General features: G+C 35.3%; 1 long non-coding RNA gene across 1 annotated transcript in view; it reads right to left on the bottom strand.

Annotated features, from left to right (window-relative positions):
* Positions 1-10,628, bottom strand: part of LOC127495839 (uncharacterized) — a 46,632-nt gene that overhangs the window by 22,363 nt on the left and 13,641 nt on the right. The gene's annotated exons all lie outside the window — the stretch shown is intronic.

The following is a 10,628-nucleotide window of genomic DNA, read 5'->3' as shown; positions in this document are numbered from 1 at the left end:
AAATTCTTTAAAGTAATTTTGATGTCAATTTGACGCAATAACGTTTTGAACAATATATGAAACAAATTCAAATGGATATTTGTTAAAAATGTATTGCATTTATCGCACTTATTATTTTGGGGATCAGTATGATCCATGCAATACAGAAATACAATAAAATAAAAGTATTTGTTTTGGGTCAAATTAAACTAAGAACTTATTAAAAACAAAACAAATTCTAATGGAAGTGGTATAAGAGTTTACACAATTTTAGCATGTGAGAATTCATTACATTTATTAATAATTTTGGGGTCAATTTGCAGGAACATTGAAAAATACAGTAAAATAGACTATAAGCATGAAAAAATACTCTGCATGAATTGCAATTTTACATGTTACTAGTCAATAATTAATTGTGGGTGGTGTGGTGTAGTGGTTAAAGCTTAGATCAAGAAATGTTGCTGGTTTGAGCAATAAACTATCACCAATGAGCCCTTGAGCAAAGCATTACAGAAAAAGTTAACATCATGGACCTGAAGTGTTTGTTTGTCTGACAAGATCTGCATGTAGAATTGAAAAGCAAACTGCCCTCATGACTGAGGCTTTATGAGTCACTTTTTCTTCAAAGCAGCATGTGTTAATCATTACAGTCAGAGATATGGATTGGAAAGTAACACAGGGAATCAATGTGAGCACTATCCTTAAGAAAGCCTGAAGGAGCTGAATTGAGAGAAATACCCGAGGGTCTGCAAATAACCCTTTTATTTTTTGGCTGTATAGTGTTTTATGGCTCTTTTGATATGAGGGATCAGTGTATTGGGTTCCGGGTTCTTTAAAGATTTTAACTGAAATCTTTGTGCTTCTGATGCACAAAGAAAAACTTTAGTCTTTAAGCACTAATTCAGCAAGGACTGTTGGATTATAATGCTTCATCAATTTACATTACCAGTTTTGCCATTCTACACTGTGACCCACAGAGAGAGCAGCCATGTCCTCTGGAGCAGGTGAGTCTCATTTTTTGAGGATCAGCTTATACTGTAATATATTCTGCTCTCCTACAAAGTGATAATGAGAGCTGGAGAGAGAATCTGTCCATAAAAGTAAGTCCTCCACTGTGAGATTGTCTCTATACCACAGAACCTCTGTGCATATAATAAAAATAGAACAAACACTATGCTTCTACAATTATATGGCACATTTGGCACTGTGGACAAAAAGCACATCACAGATGATGTGTGTTGTGGAAATTACTATATATAGGTTATATTTGGGGGTTGGGGCAACTGTACCTTAAACATTTTTATTTATTGGTTTAAAGAGTAGTAAAATAGGCATTATTCATTAAATGATTTACATCATTGTAGTATTGGAGTGACTTTGTGCCGGCCCAAATCCGGCCCACATCTGCCACATGTGGTATGATGATCTGGGCCACACATGGCGTGGAATGATGGCACTTGGGCGGACCACTCCTGTTTGCCAGATCTGAGCCACAAGAAGGCAGCAATGCCACATGTCAACCAAGAGCAAAGAAATAAACCAGAACTGGACCTTATGTGAGCCACAAAATCTTTATATATTATTTATAGAATCATCTTAGCATAAACAAGCCTGTCAACAAGCAGAATCACTGAAGGAAAGAAGAGAACAGAAAAAAGAGACAAACAGAAACACAAGAGCTAGAACTGCCTTCAGCCACAGCCTTAAAAGAAATCAACTGAAGATAAAAAAAAGACATTAAATCTTTCCAGATCTCAGCAGAGGAAGATTAAACAACTCCACAATCAGCATTACAGCTTCACATATTACTAACCAGAGGGACTTTATTTCTGTCATTCATTTACAGAAGTTTAACGCTAATGTTTGTTTCATTTGGTCACCATAATGGTGATTGGTGTTTCCATTAGTTGGGCTCTTAACTGTTACAGTAAAACATGCTCAACTTTGCTGGCTGTTATGACAGTGTGTATAACAAACACATTTGCAGTAACAAAAAAAGCTGAATTGAGATTGGATGATGATTTTTAGCTATTGATGGCTTTATAATTGTTGTGAAATGTCTGGACTACTGATGTCATTTGAATGCAATAATTGTGTTTTGCCATTAATTTAAATTACAATCCCTGTTTTATTGCAACATTTTTAACACATTGTATTTCGGAAGATTTTGAAGATAAAACCCATGAACAGAAAATAATAAACTACAATGACAAACACAGATATGAGCATTCAGTGTATGAATCTCAACAATGGAGACAACTAAATATTCAGACAATCAGATCAAGTCTGGACATCACAAAAAGCTGCTAAAAGACAGAACAAATACCACAGCAAAAAAATAAATAAATAAAAGCAAATAGTTAAATTAAAGAAAATAATAGGACAATTCAGCTGCATAATTTATTCATGCTGTGATGCATGCTGGGAGTTTTGTACTATTGTTCCCAGCATGCATTGCGGCATGAAACATTTGATTGTCACCATTGTTGCGATTCATGTGCCGATTCTTGATGTCTTTGTGTGTCAGCTTAGAGTAATGTTTTAGCTTGCTTCAATATAACTCATCTTATCTCATATTGTAGTAAGAAAGCTTGTAATGTGATTGAAATAATTGCAAAAAGATGTTTTCTGTTGTTTAGCCTTTTTGTGTTGTTACCAATCTAAAAAAATAAATAAAACCCCAATGCTTTTATGATAAATATATAAGTGAAATGATAAGAGATTTTTTTTTTCTTGTTTTATGGGGTAAAAAGATCTAAATGAAGTGATTTTTTGCTTGAAACAAGCAAAATGATTTTGTTTTTGTCCCAAACAGAAACATGATTTTCTTACCCCATTGGCAGATAATTTTGCTTGTTTTAAGCAACAACTCACTTAATTTTGATTTTTTTCCCAGAAAACAAGAAAAAAAAATCTTATGTCATTTTACTTATCTAATAAAAGCATCTGGATTTAAGAATTTTTAGATATTTGGACTGGAAACGACAAAAATACTTGAAGATTTTAAGCTCAATTTTGAGCCCAATTTGCACCCCCAAACGATCGGGGTGGGGGGGGATTTGCGTGCTTCTATAGCTGAAACTTGGCATCCACAAACATGCCATTGCCATGAAAGTGGAGTATTGAGAAAGAAGATTACCCATATTCCTTTTTTTTTTTCTATTGTGTTTTTCACTGTAAAGCAGAACGTGTGACAGCTGACAACATTGAATGTACTCCATTTTTTTTTCTTTTCAAGTCACATTTGATCTCGTGTCACTGTAAAATCTCTCCTGCAATCAGCAGGTGTGTGGTCTCGCAGTCCGGTCGAATCATCTAGTGTGTGCGTTCAAAGGATTATAATACTAAAAATCATGCGTCCCTGGGATGATTTTCAAATCTTAACCGATTTTAAAACTGTGGGAAACTACGGACATAATGACAGTTTCAACCGATTTTTAGCATTATAATCCTCTGATTATAGACACTAGATGATTCGACCGGACTGCGAAACCACACACCTGTTGATTGCAGGAACGATTTCACAGTGACACGAGATCAAACGTGACTTGAGAAGAAAAACAAATGGAGGACAATCGACGTTGTCAGCTGGTTTTCCTTGAGCGTGTTCTGTTTTACAGTGAAAAACAAAATAAAAAAAAAAGAATATGGGTAATCTTCTTTCTCAATACTCCACTTTCATGGAATGTTTGTGGATGCCAATTTTCAGCTATAGAAGCACGCAACATCCGCTAGGTGACGCTTGCTCACTGTCATTGGCTATCACGGTTATCACGTCAAAGGCATCCTGATCAAGAGTCGTAAATATCAAAGAGCAGTTAAATAATCATAATGACACCACACAATAGAGGATTTTTTGGACAAAAAATCGTTTGCGACAAGCCTCGAACCGGGCCACAACCCTACTGATCATGTAGATGTAATGCAGTTAATGAAGTTGCGGCATGAAGCATGTCACCGTTGTTGAGATTTATAGTTCTATGTAAGAGGGTCTATGGTTAGAAAGCTGCTTGAGAAGCCTTGCAGCAATCAACCTGAAGCTTTCACTTGCACACCCACTGAAGCTAAGCAGGATTGATCTTGGTCTATATCTGGATGGGAAACCACCTGGTAGACTAGGTAGCTGTGGGAAGAGGTATTAGAGAGACCAGCAGATCTGATCAACCTGTGGCTGGAGTGGGTCCTAATGCCCCAGTACAGTCGCAATAAGCTGTATTGTATAAAGGGTATAACCCTGCTGTAAAATAGCCCATACAGTATATCACATACTGCTTAGTGCCCCAGTACAGTCACTATAACCTGTACTGAATAAAGGGTGTAACCCTGGGGCAAAAAATAATCCCTATCAGTTAGTTAGTTTCACATCACAAATGATATAGTACTTTATTAAGTTCTTACAACTTACATGGAAGCACTGTTTTTTTTTCATTACTATTTTTAATTTTTTTGAAAGAAGTCTCATATGCTCATCAAACCTGCATTTATTTGATCAAAATTACAGAAAAACTGTAATATTGTAAAATATTATTACAATTTAAAAGAATGGTTTTCTGGTTTAATTTACTTGAAAATATTATTTATTTCTGTGATGCAAAGCTGAATAAGTCTTATAGAGAAACAAAACCGACCATCATTGAAATCTCATAACCCAGCAAAACATACTTTATTGAGATCTTGTAGCTGAACAAAACTGACTGACAATGAAATCTTGTAACGGAACAAAATCGACCATCATTGAAATCTCGTAAAGGAACAAAACTGACCGTCATTGAGATCTTGTAACTGAACAAAACTAGCCGTCACTGAAATCTCATAACTGAATAAAACTGGCCTTCGTTGAAATCTCGTAACAGAACAAAACCGACCATCATTAAAATCTTGTGCCCGACTGTCTTTGAAATCTCATAAAAGAACAAAGGAACAAAGCCAACTGACACTGAAAACCTACCGTCATTAAGATCTCATAACGGAACAAAACCGACAATCTTTGAAACCTCATATCCCAGCAAAACTGATCGTCATTGAAATCTCATAACCCAGCAAAACCGACCCCCGCTAAAAAAATTGACGTTCCCAGAACATTCTCAGAATGTACCCACTGGTGTTAAGGACGTTGCCTAGTAACGTTCCCAGAACGATCAGAGACGGTTACAATGTGGAGTTCTTTTAAGGATTGGGGGACGTTATTTGGTGGACCTTCACAGAACATTTAGGGAACCATATTTTATTTGTGATGTTCCCAGAATGTCCCTGCTGCCTTTGTCAAAAAAATTATTGAAAATTATAGCTAAATTGATTAACAAAGGTGGCTGATCAAAAAAAAAAAAAAAAATTCTTAAATGTCTCACAAAAAAAATGCACTTTACTGGTAATTCCTGGATTATTGCTATGATTCTTTTTCTGTAACATGCAAATCTTCTACAGTAAATCATTAACCGAAACTAGCACATGCATGAAGTAACAACTAATGTATTACTGCATCAACAACTACACAGTCACAAGCAGCACAACATGCAATATAACCTCAGTGTTTCTGGATCATCACTGACTGAAGCACAGGCTCTACTCTACAGCACAATGGTAACCTCACAAACTCAGATAACAGAAACAGAACATTAAACATTAACAGATCTCTCTAGATCTCAGCATCTTCACTTATTACAAACCACTCTGACTTTATTTCTTTCATACAAAACTTCTTAATGCTTTATTGAAAATAATAAAGTTTGAAGTCACCATTATGGAGGTAAGCGCTTGCTTTAGTAGGGCTCCTGACACTTTAATTTTTCTCCAATTGTTGTAACGGTGTGTTTCTAAAGCACATTTATAACAAAAAGTATAAACTGTAAGAGAAAAAAAACAAAAAAAAAACAGATGAATTTGGTTGCCATTGCATAAAAACTTGTCCTGCTTTGATATTTTGAAAGTTGTCAATATGTAGAAATTATTCAGACAGGCTCATGCCGACACACACAGACATCAAGATTCAGCGTATGAACCTCAACAATGGTGACAAAATTTTCAGATAAACAGATTAACTCTGAACATCACAAAACAAGCTACTAAAGTCACAAAAAAGATTGTTTATTGTCACCATTGTTGAGGTTCATATGCTGATTCATGATGTCTGTTTGAGTCTAAAAGACACTGCTCAAAACTTTGTCAGTATAATGAATTGTAAAAGAAAAAGAAAAAAACAAACTAACCTTTAATTAATGTGTTAACTAATAGTTAACACACTCAGAGTTTAGATTCTGGAGAGAATTAAGGTTCTTTTAAGTGTTGGGGGATGTTATTTGGCGGATCTTCAGGGAACATTCAGGATGTTCTGGGAATGTTTAGGGGACTGTTAATATAGGATGTTCTTTTAAAGTAAACTCATATCGGGAACATTATTAAATGACCAACAAAGGACCGTGTGGGAACGTTCTGTTAAAGTCCCAAATATCCTCTTTGTAACGTTCTTATGTGACCATAAAATAACCAAAAGAGAACGTCCCCCTAAAGTCATATAAGGAACCTTGAACTGCAGCACTTTTATTACTAAAAGAGGACGTTTTAGGAACGTCCCTAATGTTCTGTAAAGGTTTGGAATTTTCGTCACCTTTAGAGAACTTTTAGGGAATGTTGCGCAAGGTCACGAGAACGTCGCCTTCTGTGTAGGACCGTCGCCTTCTGTGTGGGACCGTCATTGAGATCCCGTAACTGAACAAATGAAAATTTGACTGTCCATCATTGAAATCTCATAATGGAACAAAACCAACTGTCATTAAAGACAAATGAAAATTCGACTGACTGAAAATTAAAACCGACCGTCATTGAAATCTTGTAACTGAACAAAACTGACCATCATTGAAATCTCGTAATTAAACAAAACCGACAATTTGATTTGTTTTCAACCGGCATTGAAATCTCATAACGGAACCAAACCGACTGTCATTGAGATCTCGTAACCAAACAAAACCGACCATCACTAAAATCTCATAAAGGAACAAAACCGACCGTCATTGAAATCTAAATCGGAACAGAACCAACCGTCATTGAAATCTCATAACAAAACAAAACTGTCAACCATTGAGATCTCGTAATAGAACAAAAATGATTGTCATTGAGGCCTAGTAAAAGACCAAAATCAACATTGAAATTTCATAAAGAAACAAAACCGTATGTCTTTGAAATCTCGTAAAGGAACAAAGGAACAAAACTTTTCGTCATTGAGATCTTGTAAATAGAAGAAAAAAAAAAAAAACTTCCATCATTTAATTCTCGTAAACAGAATCTCATAACTGAAAAATAAAAACAACCGTTGTTGAGACCTCATAATTGAACAAAACTGACCGTCATTGAAATCTCATAAAAGACCAAATCGGACTGTCATCGAAATCTCATAAAGGAACAAAACTGACCATCTTTGAAATCTCGCAAAGGAACAAAACTGACCGTTACTGAAATCTCGTAACAAAACGAAACCGTCCGTTGTTAAAATCTCGTAGCAAAAAAAAAGTTAACTGTCTTTGAAATCTTGTAACCAAATAAATCTGACACTGAAAACCAACCGTCATTGAAATCTCATAAATTAAAAAAAAAAAACTGACCATCATTGAAATGTTGTAATTGAACAAAACAGACCATCATCGAAATCTTGTAAAGGAACATAATCAACCATCATTGAACTCTCATAAAGGAACAAAACTAACTATCGTTGAGGTCTTGTAACGAAACAAAACTGACTGTCTTTGAAATCTCGTAACTGTGCGTTTACACCACCACCGACGAGAACGTCAAAATTAATTTTCAATGAGAGCCAGATGCAAGTTCTGGTGAGCAGCGCTGCATCACCGAAATTTCAACACCAATTAAAACATAAAGAAAAAAGAAAAAATCAACTGACCATTATTAAAATCTTGTAACAAAACAAAACCGAACATTATTGAAATGTCGTAATGGAACAAAACAGGCTGTCATTGAAATCTCATAACGGAACAAAAATGACTGCTATTGAGATCTAAACAAAATGACCATCATTGAAATCTTGTAGCAAAACAAAACCGATTGAGCTCTTGCAACCGAACAAAACCGACCGGCACTGAAATGTTAGTCGGGGTACCATACAATAAATTGGGGACTGTAATTCAAATGTATAACAACACAATCATTACAACATTTCAAATGACATCAGTAATTCATGCTATTTCATAACAATTATAAAATCATTATCTGATCTCATTTCAGCTTTATTTGTTACCACAAACATGTTTGACAAACAGTCAAAACATCCAGAGAAAACAAACATAGCATAACAGTTAAGAGCCCATCTAATGGAAACACCAATCACCATTATGGTGACTTCAAATGAAAAAAACATTAGCGTTAAACTTCTGTAGATGAATAACAGAAATAAAGTCCATCTGGTTAGTAATATGTGAAGCTGTAATGCTGTTTATGGAGTTGTTTAATCTTCCTTAAGATTTAATGTCTTTTTTTATCTTCAGTTGATTTCTTTTAAGGCTGTGGCTGAAGTCAGGTGTAGCTCTTGTGTTTCTGTTTGTCTTTTTTTCTGTTCTCTTCTTTCCTTCAGTGATTCTATAAATAATATATACAAATTTTGTGGCTCACATAAGGTCCAGTTCTGGTTTATTTCTTTGCTCTTGGTTGACATGTGGCATTGCTGCCTGCTTGTGGCTCAGATCTGGCAAACAGGAACGGTCCGCCCAAGTGCCATCATTCCACGCCACATGTGGCCCGGATCTGGGCCGGCACAAAATTGCTCTCTGGGTTATTTTTGAGCCCCACACTTTTCAGAGCTCCAGAACTCTAATATTGGATAGTTTGAACAAAAAGAGTTATTTCTGAATTAAATGCAACTATTGAGTTCTTATATCGAACAATGACTTGTACAGTCTTTGTTAGCCATGTGCCTTGAATGGATGGTTCATGCAGTTTTAAACAGCGGAGTATGAACAAAGCCCATAGTTTTTTATTAAATAAAATAAATAAGAAACTCATCAAAGTATATAACTTTATTTCAATGGTTCTTAGTTATGTTACATTTTACTATCAAATTCTGTTATGCGAAGGGAGACATTTTTTCTCATGTGGTTTTCTTTTTAAATAAAATTAAGTTTCTCTCAAAGTATCTTCTCCACCTCATTCCACTTTAACATCTTTCAATTTTTCCCTTGCAACTGTTGCATTTGGCCTTCTCACTGTGATATTAAAGGGATAGTTCACCCAAAAATGTAAATTCTGTCATCATTTACTCACCCTCATATTGTTCCAAATCTGTTTGAGTTTCTTTCTTCTGTTGAACACAAAAGAAGATATTTTAAAAAGTGTTGGTAACCAGACAGCTGACGATAGCCACTCACTTCTATAGTATTTTGTTTTTCCTACTATGGAAGTGAATGGCTGCCGTCAACTGTTTGATTACCAACATTCTTTAAAATATCTTCTTTTGTGTTCAAACAGAAGAAAGAAACTCATTCAGGTTTGGAACAACTTGATGGTGAGCAAGTGATGACAAAATTGTCATTTTTGGATGAACTATCCCTTTAAGGCACTATCTCCTTTAAAAAATCTTTGAAGTAATATGTATTCTGAAAGTGCTATTCAAATAAAACTAAGTGGAAAAAACTTCACTTCATTTGCAGGCATGTATTTTCATGTTATTTTTGGTTTTGCGGTTCAGTCTGTTGTGTTGGGCTGTGAAACTCAAAATGACAGTTACACCACATGTTTTCCCTGTAGACTCTGATTTCCTCTTCTAACCCTATTATTGTCATCACCTCTGGGCAAAAGTGGGACATGTCTCGACCATCTATAGCAAATACAGAACGAAATCCTTTTGGGAGATCACATACATAATATATGGAAACTCACAATCATACCCCTCGCACAGACAATCCAACATAGAGCAGTGAGGGGTCCATGTGCCCCAGGGACTTTAAGCGTATATACCTGAAAGATTTTGATTTTGTTTTGTTAAACTTATTAAAGAGAAAAATCAGTTGATTAAAATAATTGTGATTAATCTTATGATTTTTTAAAAGGAAATATACTATTTTAAATTTTAAAATTCATTGTAATATGAGAATAGAGTAGAATATTTTCCTCCAAAAGTTTATTATTATTAGGGGTTCAAGTACGTAGGGGTTCAACCTTGCCGAGTCCAACGATATCAGACATGCTGAGTTTCGACTTATGGTTTGTGCAACGTTGTGATTTAGCGCTTAAAAAACTTTTGTGAATACCTTCGAAACCGTTAGTCCGATCGAGACGAAACCAGCGTAGGAAACACGACTCAATGTAACTCAATGTCACAGCCCAAAATTTTGTCAAAATGCCAAAATTTTGATAGGAAGTGGCAAAAAAATCCAAACAAAGAGTCATTTATGCTCTCATATATATAAGTATCTATAACTTCAAAACGAAATGAGATATTTTCACCAAAATTAACATGAATATATATGGACACACCCAACAAAAGTGGTGGAGAACGGGCAATAGGTGGCGCTATAACTGTCAAAAAAACCTTTAAAAACCATATTCTGGTATTCTTACATCATGTAGGCAGGGCGGGGCAGGCATCAAACACAGTTGACCCTGAAATGGACGAAGTGATGAAAATGGCATTAGCTTTGGCTAGTTTT

Source organism: Ctenopharyngodon idella, chromosome 15, assembly GCF_019924925.1.
Source record: "Ctenopharyngodon idella isolate HZGC_01 chromosome 15, HZGC01, whole genome shotgun sequence".
In the NCBI taxonomy this organism is placed as follows: Eukaryota; Metazoa; Chordata; class Actinopteri; order Cypriniformes; family Xenocyprididae; genus Ctenopharyngodon; species Ctenopharyngodon idella.
The sequence above is the reverse complement of the archived record's forward strand: the minus strand, read 5'-3'. Positions and strand labels throughout refer to the sequence as shown.